This window comes from Schistocerca americana, chromosome 3 (assembly GCF_021461395.2).
Source record: "Schistocerca americana isolate TAMUIC-IGC-003095 chromosome 3, iqSchAmer2.1, whole genome shotgun sequence".
NCBI lineage: Eukaryota > Metazoa > Arthropoda > Insecta > Orthoptera > Acrididae > Schistocerca > Schistocerca americana.
This window is the reverse complement of record NC_060121.1, coordinates 201414933-201429994: the sequence shown is the minus strand read 5'-3', so window position 1 is coordinate 201429994 and position 15062 is coordinate 201414933.

The following is a 15062-nucleotide window of genomic DNA, read 5'->3' as shown; positions in this document are numbered from 1 at the left end:
TATTAAATATAGGAACAGCGCACATGTTTTGAGGCAGTGTTGTTCATGACGCGCATATTACAATGAATCTATCCCTCCAGTTTGTGAGAATAATACCACATAAAGATTTCCAAGAACCTTTAGAACGTAATTTCAAACATTTTCAAAACCTTTTCTCTTTGACACCCACACCAAACAAAGGAAGCAGAAAAATTTAAGGGTTACTACATTTTCGCTGTTCATGCATTAAAACTTCAGCATCAGGAATCACTTTCAAAGTTACTGATTCTTTACTACTAACTCTATTCGCAACACATATTAGAGACTTTATTCACTTACACAACGCCGGCCGCGGTGGCCGTGCGGTTCTGGGCGTTTCAGTCCGGAACCGCGAGAGTGCTACGGTCGCAGGTTCGAATCCTGCCTCGGGCATGGATGTGTGTGATGTCCTTAGGTTAGTTAGGTTTAAGTAGTTCTTAGTTCTAGGGGACTGATGACCTCAGTGGTTAAGTCCCATAGTGCTCAGAGCCATTTGAACCATTTGAACCACTTACACTACTGAATATGTGTGTAAATTTACTTCACTGTACGACACAGGGTTCACGAAAGACGACGTCATAAATATTGAGACACGTGAAAAACTAGGTTATCTTAACATGGACTACAGTTGAAGTCCTTAGGGAACCAAATGTATGCGGGTACTGGTCTGTGTGACATACTTATACTGAAATGGTAATGCGATGGTCAACACTTCTTCATGCTATCGAATTTTACTGAATTTTTGCTCCTAGATAGGGGAAACTTTTCAGTGTATCCTGAAGTAACACTCACATAGCGCTGGTCTTGAAAAATTACAAGAGATAGTCAACACTATTAGAATACTGTGACGAAGCTCAGCACTTTACAGACAGCTTAGACTACCACTTAGTGGTCGTCTCTCAAGGCAGCCTGCAGTGTCTGTCGTCACCTCATTTCAATTTACTCTCAGTGAATTAATTACGAGTCCGAAATTTCCCACAAAACCTCTCGCTAATTATCTGAGTAACTCTTGTTACCAGCAGTTGTCTGGGTTATCGAACCTCATTTTCTTCTCGCTTTCGTCATGGCACAATAGCCCAGAAACGTGATAGGGACGTAGTAGATACAGGTTTCCAAATGTAAATTATTCTAGGTCAGTACACCATGTTATCAAATACGTGACATGGTAGTTAATAAAACAGTGACCTAGAACGTTTAGAATGAATTAAATTATCTTCTGCTATTCCGCTATGGGTCTGTTACATTAGGACATTTTTTAAAACAGATCTGACGATGGTCATTTCTGGCCGAAACGGGTAGTCAGCGGACCTAAATTAGTGACCATAGAAGTAAATAAGGAAATACTTTGTACACCGGTTTACAATATTCGAAAAGGTCAATGTCTCCTAAGATTCTAGCACACGGAAGATATCACACAATGCTCGACTTAATATCTAAATCTACGTCTACATACAGGGTGTAAATTTTAAGTAGACAAACCAGAATAACTCGAAAAATAAGCTCATATGAAAAAATCTGTAGAATCCAAAGTTGATAATTTTCGAGGGGGACATCCGCTAGTGGTAAAATTAGCCCGCCACCCCAGTCCCCAGGTGGTGTGGCCGGAGGTAACTTTAAGATTTCTAATGGGAACCCCCACTTTTTTAATAGCAGAATCAGATTCTACATAAGAAACTACGTATATTCTGTGTTAAACATTTGTTCTGATTCTTGTTAGTTGGCGCTGTAATTCAAGAAAATCCATTTTCTCACTCTTCCGTGGAAAATGACTACAGATAATTAAAACACGAGTTCACCCGTTAGTAAGTAGGACGTTTGGTTAGTTGGTTAGCTAGTCAGATGATTTGTTTGATAATTAAAAAGTTGTGTGGCCTCATCACCACGAAACAAACCAAACTTATTTGAATCTGTGGAAAAAAATTAATACAGTCTTTGGGTCAACATTTGTAAAACTATAATTCCTCTCTCTCAAATCCCACACCATGGGGAGATAGGGAGAGTTTTAGTTTAGCGATTCAAAATTTACGAAGGGAATAAGTATTTTATATTTATCTGTAACTATTTTCCACGCAAAAATGAGAAATGGGGGCACCCATTTGAAATTTTAAAGTGGCCTCCCGCCCCCCCCCCCCCCCCCCCTCAGGAGTCTGGGGCGGCAGGCTAATTTTAGCACCAGCAGATGTCCCCCTCGAAAATAATCAACTTTGGATTCTACACAATTTTTTGTGTGAAACTTATTTTTGGACTTATTCTGGTTTGTCAACTTAAAATTTACACCCTATACATTCTTCGCCAGTGTGCATAGCGTGCGCCTCCTTGCACCACTACTTGTCGATCACTTTTCTGTTAGTACACAGCCACAGGGAGTGGTACGGCTCGGTTGAGCTGTGAGTGTTCTTGCTCCTTCATCAAATAATTTTTAATTTACTGAAACAAGTTCTGAATATTATTTTCCCCCCAAAAAAATGCACAATTTAGAAAGTTTAAAGACAATTCTTTTTTCCAGTCCGATATTTTTACGGTACGGGCAAACAAATCAGCTTTGTAGCTACTAAACAAGGAGAATTTACTGACACCAAAATGCTCACGTAACAGCATAAAATTCCACTACAGTGAGAAGACATGATGTATCAACGCTCCATCGTAGTGCGAAACTGATTTACAATCCACACATATTAAAAAGTACACACAAATCCACTACGCAAGGAGCAAATTCTACTTCAGATCGTTAATAGAATATTTATAATAAAAACGCAATCCAAATAAATACCACCTGCAACGTGACAGTTAAATAAGTGGCGGGTTGATTACAGAGAACGTAACGAAAAATCGGTGACATCAAATCCTATTTCCAAAAGAGCACGCAACAGAAATATTCAGGTGATCGAGAATTGACAGATATGAAGCACACTTAGGAGGCAAGTACTGGTTTATACTGCGTGGTTATCAGGCTGAGTACACTCAGTTTACACAGTAGCGCACACTACCTAATAACACCTGCTGACCTCTAACACAAGAGAACAACCCTGTGTACTAACACTCTCACACAGCCAATTCCGCTGCCTCTAGGTGCTGCTTCTCCCAGCAAGCCAGATAGCCTTGAAGCAAACTGCGCCCAATCTCGCCGTATCGTTAGTCTCCGGCCAACACCCTCTTCCTTGTGGTTGCCGCCCACCACGACAGCCACGGAGTGCAGCTAAATCCGACGGCCGCTTCCACTGCTGACCTCTGGGCCCGGTAGATATTCGCTCGCCGTCCAACACCAGATTCCAAGTTCTGCTAGCTGTTCTGCGAAGGTTCACCCGGTGGCATCTGTGTCGCGATGCACGCGGCGCAGCCAGCAGCCGAGCTGATCAACAATGTACGCCCCGCAGTGGTGCGGGCTTTAACGTGTGGCGGCTGCGTGACGGCACAGTTATAAATGGAGCGAGGAAAAAGCGACCGTTTCTATGCCTCTGTACGACAGATAATTTCCCTCATCTTAGCGTTTCTTACGTAATACGCACTACGTTGGTGGCAGCAGAACAGTTCTTCTAACAGTCTCAAATGACGGGTTTTGTAAAATTTCTCAATAGGGTTTCACTAAAATAACATAGCCTTCCCTCTAGGGATTCTAATTTCAGTTAACGTAGCGTTTTCGTAATACTCGCTTGTTCCTTCAACCTATAGGTAATAAAACAAGCAGCATACCCCTGATCAGGTGAAATCCGAAAAGCTCGAACGCTACTACAGAATGGTTCACAATAGTGTTATATACGTATTCTCCTTTATCGCGATCGACACTCCACAAAAATTCGCCCAATGAATCGAAGTCGACCATTTGTCTTTGTTACACCCGACCCTATATGCTCGTTCAACTTCATAAAGCTTAGAGACGTTCCGCTTTGATATTCAGTCGACGTAATTGTGCCATGCACCACACAACTAACACCGTATTCACACTATAAACTAAACTACAAATACGTACATTTTGTCTTAAACATTTGTTTTGCTTCTTGGTTGTTGGCGCTCCAATCACAAAATATATCGTGTATTTACCCGAGGCTAGAAGTAGGTAGGGGATAGCAACATACACAAATAGCGGTAGTATCTCGTACAAAATGTATAATAGTGCAGTGCATTGGCGGAGCTAACGTGTGTTCTCAGGTGACTCATGTGAACAGTTTTTCCGACGTCATTGTGGGGACACGACGGGAGTTAACAGACTTTGAACGCGGAGTGGTAGTTGGAGCTACAGGCATATGACATTCCGTTTCGAATATCGCGAGGGAATTCAATTTTCCCAGATCCACGCCGTCAAGAGTATGCAGAGAACACCAAATTTCAGGCACAATGGAGTGGCCGACAGCCTTAACTTCTACCGAGAGCAGTGGCGTTTGCGTTGGGTTGTCAGCGCTAACAGACAATCAACGCTGCGTGAAATAACCGCAGAAATTAATGTGGCACATACGACAAGCAGATACGTTTTGACAGTGCGGCGAAATTTGGCTTTACTGGGCTGTGGCAGCCGACGATCGAAACGAGTGCCATTCCTAACAGCACGACATCGCCTACAGTGCTTCTCATGGGCTGGTGATCATATCGGTTGGATCCCTGACAACCGAAAAACCGCGATCCGGGCAAATGAGTAGATATCAGTAGGTAAGAGCTGATGGTAGCGTCCAAGTGTAGCGCATGCACCGCGAAGCCATGGGTCCAAGTCGTCAACAAGGCACTTTAAAACTGGTGGTAGCTCTATAATACTGTGGGTCGTGTTTACGTGGATTTTACTGGGTCCTCGGTTTCAACTGACTAGATCATTAAAACTTTGAACATAGCTGCTAAGGTTCAGTGACCGTGTCAGAATTATACTGTAACAAATAAGCTCTCGGTCACAAATATTAAGTCAAAATAGACCCGGTTTCGACGCTACTACGAGCGTCGTCTTCAGAATTAGATTAACTGTACTAAAACATTAGGTATATCGTACATTAATAAAATTAAAGTTTGTCCTGACTCGAAAAGATGAGCAGCCCTTAGCGGCTCGCCATATGACAAGTGTTCATGACGTCGCCTTTCCGGCTGAGATCTTTTTTAATATGTGACTTGTAAGTACTGCATCTTTTCGAGTCAGGACAAACTTTAATTTTATAAATGTGCTATATACCTATTGTTGTAGTACAGTTAATCTAACTCTGAAGACGACGCTCATAGTAGCGTCGAAACCAGGTCAATTTTGACTTAATATTTGTGACCGAGGGCTTATTTGTTACAATATGACTCGATCATTGATTGGAAATGATTTTGTTCCGGTATCTGGAGACCTCCGACCTGGAAGTGGTAGCATTACTAATTTGGCCTTCTGTTGTGACTGTGTATGTCGAACTTGCCTATGTAACGGATTAGTTTCAAATAGTATTTGTACTTGCTGAAGAAAGTTACGTATTACGTGTGCCTCTAATTATTTTGCTACCTGTCTCAGCTCCCGCCCAATTCCTCGGCATCTTCCCCTGGACGGACCCAACAGTTCCTGCACAGGTTATTGAACTACCCGTTCAGAAGAAACGTGGGAACATGGAAGAATTTCTGTTTCAGACAGTGTGCTGAAAACTCTGGCACACACTCCACGATCAAGAATTCGACGTGTCGGAACGTGCCAGGGCTTCCTTGGACATTAACGGGAGTACTACCATCACAGAAGCCTTAAAAATATATAATGTCTGCTTATTATTCATTACTGTAGATGTGCGGTATTTTAGGCAGTGCGTGCGCAAAGACTCTCAGTCTCTAGGATGATTTCACCTATAACACACCATTGGCCGGGCTAGTTTAAAAGAAAAAGGCGTGCCGAGCAGAAAGGCGGAATGCAACGTGTTTACTTTATTAGCTCAAAAACAAATGTGCCTTAAATGTGTTCTATCTCATAAAACTTCCCGAATAGAGCATATATCCGCATGACGTATGTTTGCTTCTAATGGGCGTTGTTGCAATATCCCCGAATACCAAACATTCCTCCTGGGACCCAGAGTTCAAGTATACTTTGGCAAAATACAAGTTAGAATAACGGAGGGTGATTGGTATGTTGCAAAAAGTTCCTGGCTATGCATTAGTCCATGCTATGCTGATTGATCATTGTCTCTGCCAATCAGAGAAACGCGTGGCCCCACGTTCTTTAGTTCGTACCTTAACAGCTCGCTCTAAATACTCAATAAACCAGAACCTCATTTGTATACAGCGGCGTGGGACTACTCTGGCTCTGAATTTAGTTGAGGAACAGTGTGATAAACACTGTTTAGGAGAGACATGATTATTAATATCTTGAAACTTCCTGGCAGATTAAAACTGTGTGCCCGACCGAGACTTGAACTCGGGACCTTCGCCTTTCGCGGGCAAGTGCTCCACCAACTGAGCTACCGAAGCACGACTCACGCCCGGTACTCACAGCTTTACTTCTGCCAGTACCTCGTCTCCTACCTTCCAAACTTTACAGAAGCTCTCCTGCGAACCTTGCAGAACTAGCACTCCTGAAAGAAAGGATATTGCGGAGAAATGGCTTATCCACGACCTGGGGGATGTTTCCAGAATGAGATTTTCACTCTGCAGCGGAGTGTGCGCTGATATGAAACTTCCTGGCAGATTAAAACTGTGTGCCCGACCGAGACTCGAACTCGGGACCTTTGCCTTTCGCGGGGAAGTGCTCTACCAACTTAGCTACCGAAGCACGACTCACGCCCGGTATTCACAGCTTTACTTCTTCCAGTACCTCGTCTCCTACCTTCCAAACTTTACAGAAGCTCTCCTGCGAACCTTGCAGAACTAGCACTCCTGAAAGAAAGGATATTACGGATACATGGCTTAGCCACGGCCTGGGGGATGTTTCCAGAATGAGAATTTCACTCTGCAGCGAAGTGTGCGCTGATATGAAACTTCCTGGCAGATTAAAACTGTGTGCCCGACCGAGACTCGAACTGTGGACGTTTGCTTTTCGCGCGCAAGTGCTCTACCAACTGAGCTACCGAAGCACGACTCACGCCCGGTACTCACAGCTGTACTTCTGCCAGTACCTCGTCTCCTACCTTCCAAACTTTACAGAAGCTCTACTGCGAACCTTGGAGAAATAGCACTCCAGAAAGAAAGGCTAAGCCATGTCTCCGCAATATCCTTTCTTTCAGAAGTGCTAGTTCTGCAAGGTTCGCAGGAGAGCATCTGTAAAGTTTGGAAGGTTGGAGACGAGGTACTGGCAGAAGTAAAGCTGTGAGTACCGGGCGTGAGTCGTGCTTCGGTAGCTCAGTTGGGTCCGGCACGGTAGCTCAGCGTGTTCGGTCAGAGGGTTAGCTGCCCTCTGTAATAAAAAAAACTGAGTTAATCGATCAACAACGAACTTAAACGGATGTCTTACGACGTCCGCCCCGAGCAGATACAACGAACAAAAGCGAACAAAATGAGATTTAAAAAAAAAAAAAAAAAAAAAAAAAAAAAAAAAAAAAAAAAAAAAAAGTTTGGTAGAGCACTTGCCCGCGAAAGGCAAGGGTCCCGAGTTCGAGTCTCGGTCGGGCACACAGTTTTAATCTGCCAGGAAGTTTCATATCAGCGCACACTCCGCTGCAGAGTGAAAATCTCATTCTATTAATATCTTGTCTGACTGATTTTTGTGAGACCTTTTATAGCCAAAATAAAGACTGATTTCCTTATCGCTTGTCCCAACAATACTTGGTGTATTATGCAGACATCCTCAGAGGCACTAGCGAGGTAAGTAACGAATTATGTGACAACTTGTCGAGCGCAACCAATCCGCGAAGTCTATGCGAACATTTGACTCTTAGTAAACCGACAATTGTCAATTCTAATCGAGACTTCTTGGTTTTGTATGAATACTGACAGTCAGTGTTTCGTACGAATGTACTGAATAAATCTCAATAAAATAAATACCTTTTTTACCACGATCTGTGAGTAGGAAATGTGTACTTGTAGTAAGCAGCAGTTTTGGTGACAGTATTTATGACTTTTTAGTATGAAAATACGGGACACTTATTTTTCGAATATCATCTATTTTGCGGAACTAAAACAGATGTGACGAATAAAGGTGACGCAGTTTAACAATCAACAGAGTGCAATCCATTATAATGCATCCCCTAAAATACAATAAAAAGAAGTATGAGTGAAACTGCAAATGGAGCCTATGGATACCTGTTTTTTTAGAGGTGGGACACATCACACTAACAACAGTAGGAGTACATTAACACGATGGTTGTCCAGAAAGTAAGTTCCGATCCGTCGCGAAATGGAAACCACTGGGAAAATCCGGTAAAGCTTTGCACAGATGTGTTGGGTAGTGTCTCTAGTATGTCGCTCGATCGTGTCGCTTCGTTCTTTTCAGTTTTGAGTGAACAGTGAGCATGTAAAGACGCGTAGGAAACAGCGTCTCCCACTGAGGACCTGGTAAGAGATTTCGCCTGTGCCATGCAACCGACATAACACAACTGTTGAGCAGTTCCTTCATCATGCAAATTCTCGGCCGCCCACTACAGGGGCAATGAAGACGCTCTTACAGTGTTTCCGATGAGAAGTGTTTAATCACCCACAATATAGTCCGTAATTAGCTCCCCATAAGTCTGAACTCTGCTCACAAGAACCGCAGGCTATGAAGACAAAATTTTTCCACAGCCAACGAACTGCAGACCAGTGGAGATAAATGGCCTAAAGCACAGGCGGCTGCTTTCTGTGACGAGGATATTCGAAAGTTGATTCAACACTACGACAAAACTCGAAGTTGGAGCGGTGACTATGTAGGGAAGAAGGTGGAAGGTTTCCAGAATGAGATTTTCACTCTGCAGCGGAGTGTGCGCTGATATTAAACATCCTGGCAGATTAAAACTGTGTGCCGTACCAAGACTCGAACTCGGGACATTTGCCTTTCGCGGGGAAGTGCTCTACCAACTGAGCTACCCAAACACGACTCACGCCCCGTCTCCTGCCTTCCAAACTTAACAGAAGCTCTCCTGCGAACCTTGCAGAACTAGCACTCCTGAAAGAAAGGATATTGCGCAGACATGGCTTAGCCACAGCCTGGGGGATGTTTCCAGAATGAGATTTTCACTCTGCAGCGTAGTGTGTGCTGATACGAAACATCCTGGCAGATTAAAACTGTGTGCCTGACCGAGACTCTAACTCGGGATCTTCGCCTTTCGCAGACAAGTGCTCTACCATTTGAGTTACCGAAGCACGACTCACGGCCGGTCCTCGCTGTGTTACTTCTGCCAGTATCTCGTCTCCTACCTTGCAAACTTTACAGAAGCTCTCCTGCGAACCTTGCAGAACAGTTGGAGTCTCGGTCGGGCACACAGTTTTAATCTGCCAGGAAGTTACAAGGTGGAAGGTGTACCTAACTGTTGCAAATAAAGCGTTCCTGGTTTTCACTGTGGTTTCCATTTCGCGACCGGTCGGAACTTATTTTCTAGACAACCCTCGTAATATAGATAAAAAGATTTTTGTATGTTGGATCAAATCAGAACACTTGCTGTCGAAGACAATGCTCTTACCTGTATACTCAAGATCTGCTGAAATCTGGTGCAGAGATCTTCGTTGAAGAGTGGAAGATGTGTGGTGACGTCAGACAATGATAATATTAAATGCAATGTCATAAATGATGTGTATTATAGTAGAAAACGGGAATCTGAATTAAGACTGTAGAATTTGCTTGTGAGAATACAAATATGTATTACATAACGCGCTGTAAGGGCACGATCGTCTAGTCACCAAACCAATCGCTTCCAGTATATTTGGATGAAATCCAAGGAAATGCTTGACATACGATGAACAAATTGTTTCCATCAATTTCTTAACCAATGAAACAAAAGTAAGCTCAAACTACACAATAATTCTTATGTAAATTACATATTACAAAACAAGGCGTCCTTACACCATGACAGTCTGGAGATAAAAGGTAGCCGGCGGCGGTGGCCGTGCGGTTCTGGCGCTGCAGTCCGGAACCGCGGGACTGCTACGGTCGCTGGTTCGAATCCTGCCTCGGGCATGGGTGTGTGTGATGTCCTTAGGTTATTTAGGTTTAAGTAGTTCTAAGTTCTAGGGGACTTATGACCTAAGATGTTGAGTCCCATAGTGCTCAGAGCCATTTGAACCATTTGATAAATGTAGCAAGAAGAGGAGGAGATAAGTGTTCAGCGTTCCGTCGACATTGAGGTCACTAGAGACGGATCACAATTTAAGATTAGGGAAGGATGGAGGAGGAAATCGGCCGTGCCCTTTCGAAGGAACCACCCCGGCACTTCCCTTAAGCGATTTAGGGAAATCACGGAAAACCTAAATGAGGATGGCCGGATGGGGCTCTGAACCTTTGTCCTCACGAATGCGGGTCAAGTGTGCTAACCACTGCTCTACCCAGCTCAGTAAAAGGTAAAAAGCAGGAGACTTATCGTGCCTTACTTCTTTCTGAACATAAGATGATCATAATTAATGAACAGGTGATATCCGTCCTGTTTTAAAATAACGGTTCGGTTAATGAAATTGGCATTTGTAAAGTACCCCCTTCAAGGGCGGAGGTGTGTGGCAGTGGTTACTTTGTGTATCATTTTCAGATCCCCACTTTGCTGTTCCAGTCACGATTGGTTCGCAAGAACTTTTCCTGTCGAGGCTCTGTGAGAACTCCAGTCTCCCTAATTTTATCTACATTGTCTTTTCGTGAGATATAAGTTGGAGAAGGAAATATATTTGTTGACTCTTCTAGGAACCTACGCTCTAGGAACTGCAACAATAAACCACAACGTGATGCGGAATGGCTATCTTGCAGTGTCTGCCACTGTAATTAGTTGGTCATCTCTGTGACGCTTTTGTACTCACTAAATGAGTCCTTAATGAAACGCGCGGCTCTTCTTTGGATCTTTCCTGTTTCCTCTATCAATCCTATCTCTTTCGCATCCTACACTGACGAGCAATATTCAACTATTAGTTGAACGAGTGTTTTGTAAGATACTTCCTTTGCTGTTGAACTACATTTCTCGAGGATTTGACACCTGTCTTACTTGTGATTAATGATATGTGGTGTTTCCATTTCAATTAATAACTTACGCTTAACCATGGGAATTTTATGGTAGTAACTGCTTTCATTGATTGTTGTGAAATTCCGTACTCAAACAAAAATAAGGGTCTTTCTGTTTATGTGTTTGCGACACTTGCCGTTAGTTTATGTTGAGTGCCATTCTCTGTACAAAGTCTCGATCTTCCGCAGGTTTTTCTCCATTTCACTATAAATCACACCATCGCGACATCCTTCGAGAAGCCGCATAAAACAGCTGATGTTCTGTACTGGGTAATTTATCTATACTGTCAAATGTAATGGTATTCTAACACTCGCCTAGGGCATGCCCAAAGTTGAGAATGACAGGCTGTGTTCTGTTTGCTAGGAACTATTGAGTCCAAACACACAGTTGGTGTGATATTCCGTGCGCTCGCATTTTGTTCGTTAGGTGACAATATGGAAATGTATCGAATGACTTCCAGAAGTCATGGAACACGGCATCTACATGACAGCCTGTGTCAACTGCTTTCTGGGTAGAGTGGGCAAATAGTTCGAGCTGGGTTTTAAAACATCGTTGTTTGCGGAACCCATCTTGGTCCGACAGAGGAGATTGTAGGCCTACAGAAATATTGTTTTACGTGAGCATAAAACATGTTCCAAAATTCTATAACGGACCGATGTTAGAGGTATGGACCTATAGTTTTGCGTTTCTATGGCGACCCTTTTTGGAATTTGGGAAGACCTGTGCTTTTTTATAATCCTCAGGAGCACTTCGTTCCTCCAAATACCCACGCTACAATGCTGCTAGAAGTGGGGGAAATCATTTCGCTTACTCAAGGTAGAAAGGTCCCCTCTTCCATGAACCATGGACCCTGCCGTTGGTGGGGAAGCTTGCGTGCCTCAGCGATACAGGTAGCCGTACCGTAGGTGCAACCACAACGGAGGGATATCTGTTGAGAGGCCAGACAAACGTGTGGTCCCTGGAGAGGAGCAGCAGCCATTTCAATAGTTGCAGGGCCAACAGTCTGGATGATTGAATGATCTGGCCTTGTAACACTAACCAACACGGCCTTGCTGTGCTGTTACTGCGAACGGTTGCAAGCAAGGGGAAACTCGAGCCGTAATTTTTCCCGGCGGAATGGTTAAATGATGAGGGCGTCCGCTTGGGTAAAATTTTCCGGAGGTAAAATAGTCCCCCATTCGGATCTCCGGGCGGGGACTACTCAGAAGGACGTTGTTATCAGGAGAAAGAAAACTGGTATTCTACGGATCGGAGAGCGGAAGGGCAGATCCTTTAACCGGGCAGGTGGGTCAGTAAATGTAAAAAAGGAAATGGATAGGTTAAACTTAGGTATAATGGGATTTAGTGAAGCTCGGTGGCAGGAGGAACAAGAGTTCTCGTCAGGTGAATACAGGGTTTAGTGAAGCTCGGTGGCAGGAGGAACAAGAGTTCTCGTCAGGTGAATACAGGGTTATAAATACTAATTCAAATATTGCTAACGCAGGAGAACGTTTAATAATGAACAGGAAAATAGGAATGCGGGTAAGCTACTACAAACAGCATTGTGAGCGCATTAATGTGGCCAAGATAGACACGAAGCCCACTCCTACCACGGTAGTACACGTTTATATGCCAACTGGCTCCGCAGATGACGAAGAGATTGATGAAATGTGTGATGTGGAAAAAGAAATTATTCAGATAGTGAAGGGAGACGAAAATTTAATAGTCGTGGTTGACGAACTTGATAGTAGGAAAAGGAAGAAAGGAAACGTTGTAGGTGAATATGGAATGGGAGTAAAGAATGAATGAGGAAGCCATCTGGTAGAATCATGCACAGATAACACTTGGTTCAAGAAACATGAAAGAAGGCTGGAGGTAATGGAAGCTTTCAGATAGATTATATAATGGTAAGACAGAGATTCAGGAACCAGGTTTTAAATTGTAAGACATTTCCAAGGAAAATGTAGGCTCTGACCACAATCTGTTGGTTATGAACTGTAGATTAAAACTGAAGAATCATCAAAAAGCGAGGCGATGGGACCTGGATAAACTGAAAGAACCAGAGGTTGTAAATAGTTTCAGGGAGAGCATTAGGAAACGATTGACAAGAATGGGGGAAGAAATATAGTAGTAGAAGAATGGTTAGCTTTCAGAGATGAAACAGTGAAGGCAGCAGAGGATCAAATAGGTGAAAACACGAGGGCTTAAAGAAATACTTGGGTAACAGAAGAGATATTGAATTTAAATTGAATTTAACTGATGAAAGGAAGGAATACAAAAAAATGCAGTACATGAAACAGACAAAAAGGAACACAAATGTCTCAAAAATGCGATCGACAGGAAGTGCAAAATGGGTAAGCAGGAATGACTAGAGGACAAATGTAATGATGTAGAGGCGCATATCACTAGGGGTAAGATAGATACTGCCTACAGGAAAATTAAAGAGACATTTCGAGAAAAGATAACCACTTGCATGAATATCAAGAGCTCAGATGGAAACCCAGTGCTAAGAAAAGGAGGGAAAGCAGAAAGGTGGAAGGAGTATATACGTTGTCTGTGCAAGGGCGATGTTCTTGAGGACAATACTACGGAAAAGAATGTAAATGAAGAGGAAATAGGAGATATGATACTGCGTGAAGAGTTTGTCAGAGCACTGAAAGACTTAAGTCGAAACACGTCCCTAGGAGTAGACAACATTCCATTAGAACTACTGACAGCCTTGGGAGAGCCAGGCCTAACAACAAAACTCTGCGAACTGTTGAGCAAGATGTGTGAGACAGGCGAAATACCCTCAGAATTAAAGAAGAATATAATAATTCCAATCCCAAAGAAAGCAGGTGTTGACAGATGTGAAAATTACCGAACCACCTGTTTAATAAGCCACGGCTGCAAAATACTGACAGGAATTCTTTACAGACGGATGGAAAAACCGGCAGAAACCGACCTCGGGGAAGATCAGTTTGGATTCCGTAGAACTGATGGAACACGTGAGGCAATATTGACCCAGCGACTAGTCTTAGAAAATAGATTAAGGAAAGGCAAACCTACGTATCTAGCATATGCAGACTTAGAGAGAGCTTTCGACAATGTTGACAGGAATACTCTCTTTCAGATTTTGTAGAAGGCAGGGCTAAAACACAGGGAGCGAAAAGCTATTTACAATTTCTACAGAAACAAGGTGGCAGTTACAAGAGTCGATGGGCATGAAAGGGAAGCAGTGGTTGGGAAGGGAGAGAGACAGGATTGTAGCCTATCCCCGATGTTAATCAATCTGTATGATGAGCAAGCAGTAAAGAAAACAAAAGAAAAATTCGGAGTTCGAATAAAAATCCAAGGAGAAGAAATAAAAACTTTGAGGTTCGCCGATGGCATTGTAATTCTGTCAGAGACAGCAAAGGACCTGGAAGAACAGCTGAACGGTAAGGACAGTGTCTTGAAAGGAGGATATAAGATGAACATCAACAAAAGGAAAGCGAGGATACTGAAATGTAGTCGAATTAAATTGGGTGATGCTGAGGGAATTAGATTAGAAAATGAGAACTTAAAGTACTAAATGAGTTTTGTTATTTTGTGATAAAAATAACTGATGATGGTTGAAGTAGAAAGGAAATAAAATGTAGAGTGGCAATGGCAGGGAAAGCGCTTCTGAAGAAGAGAAATTTAATAACTTTGAGTATAGATTTATGCGTCAGGAAGTTGTTTCTGAAAGTATTTGTAGGGAGTGTAGCCATGTATGGAAGTGAAACGTGGATGATAAATAGTTTAGACAAGAACTGGATAGAAGCTTTCGATATGTGGTACTACACAAGAATGCTGAAGATTAGATGGGTAGATCGCATAACTAATGAGGAGGTGTTGAATAGAATTAGAGAGAAGAGAAATTTGTGACACAACTTGACTAAAAGAAGGGATCGGTTGTTAGGGCATATTCTGAGGTGGCACAGTTCACTAATTTAGAATTGCAAGGCAGCGTGTAGGGTAAAAATCGTAGAGGGAGACCAGGAGATGAATACACTAAACAGATTCTGA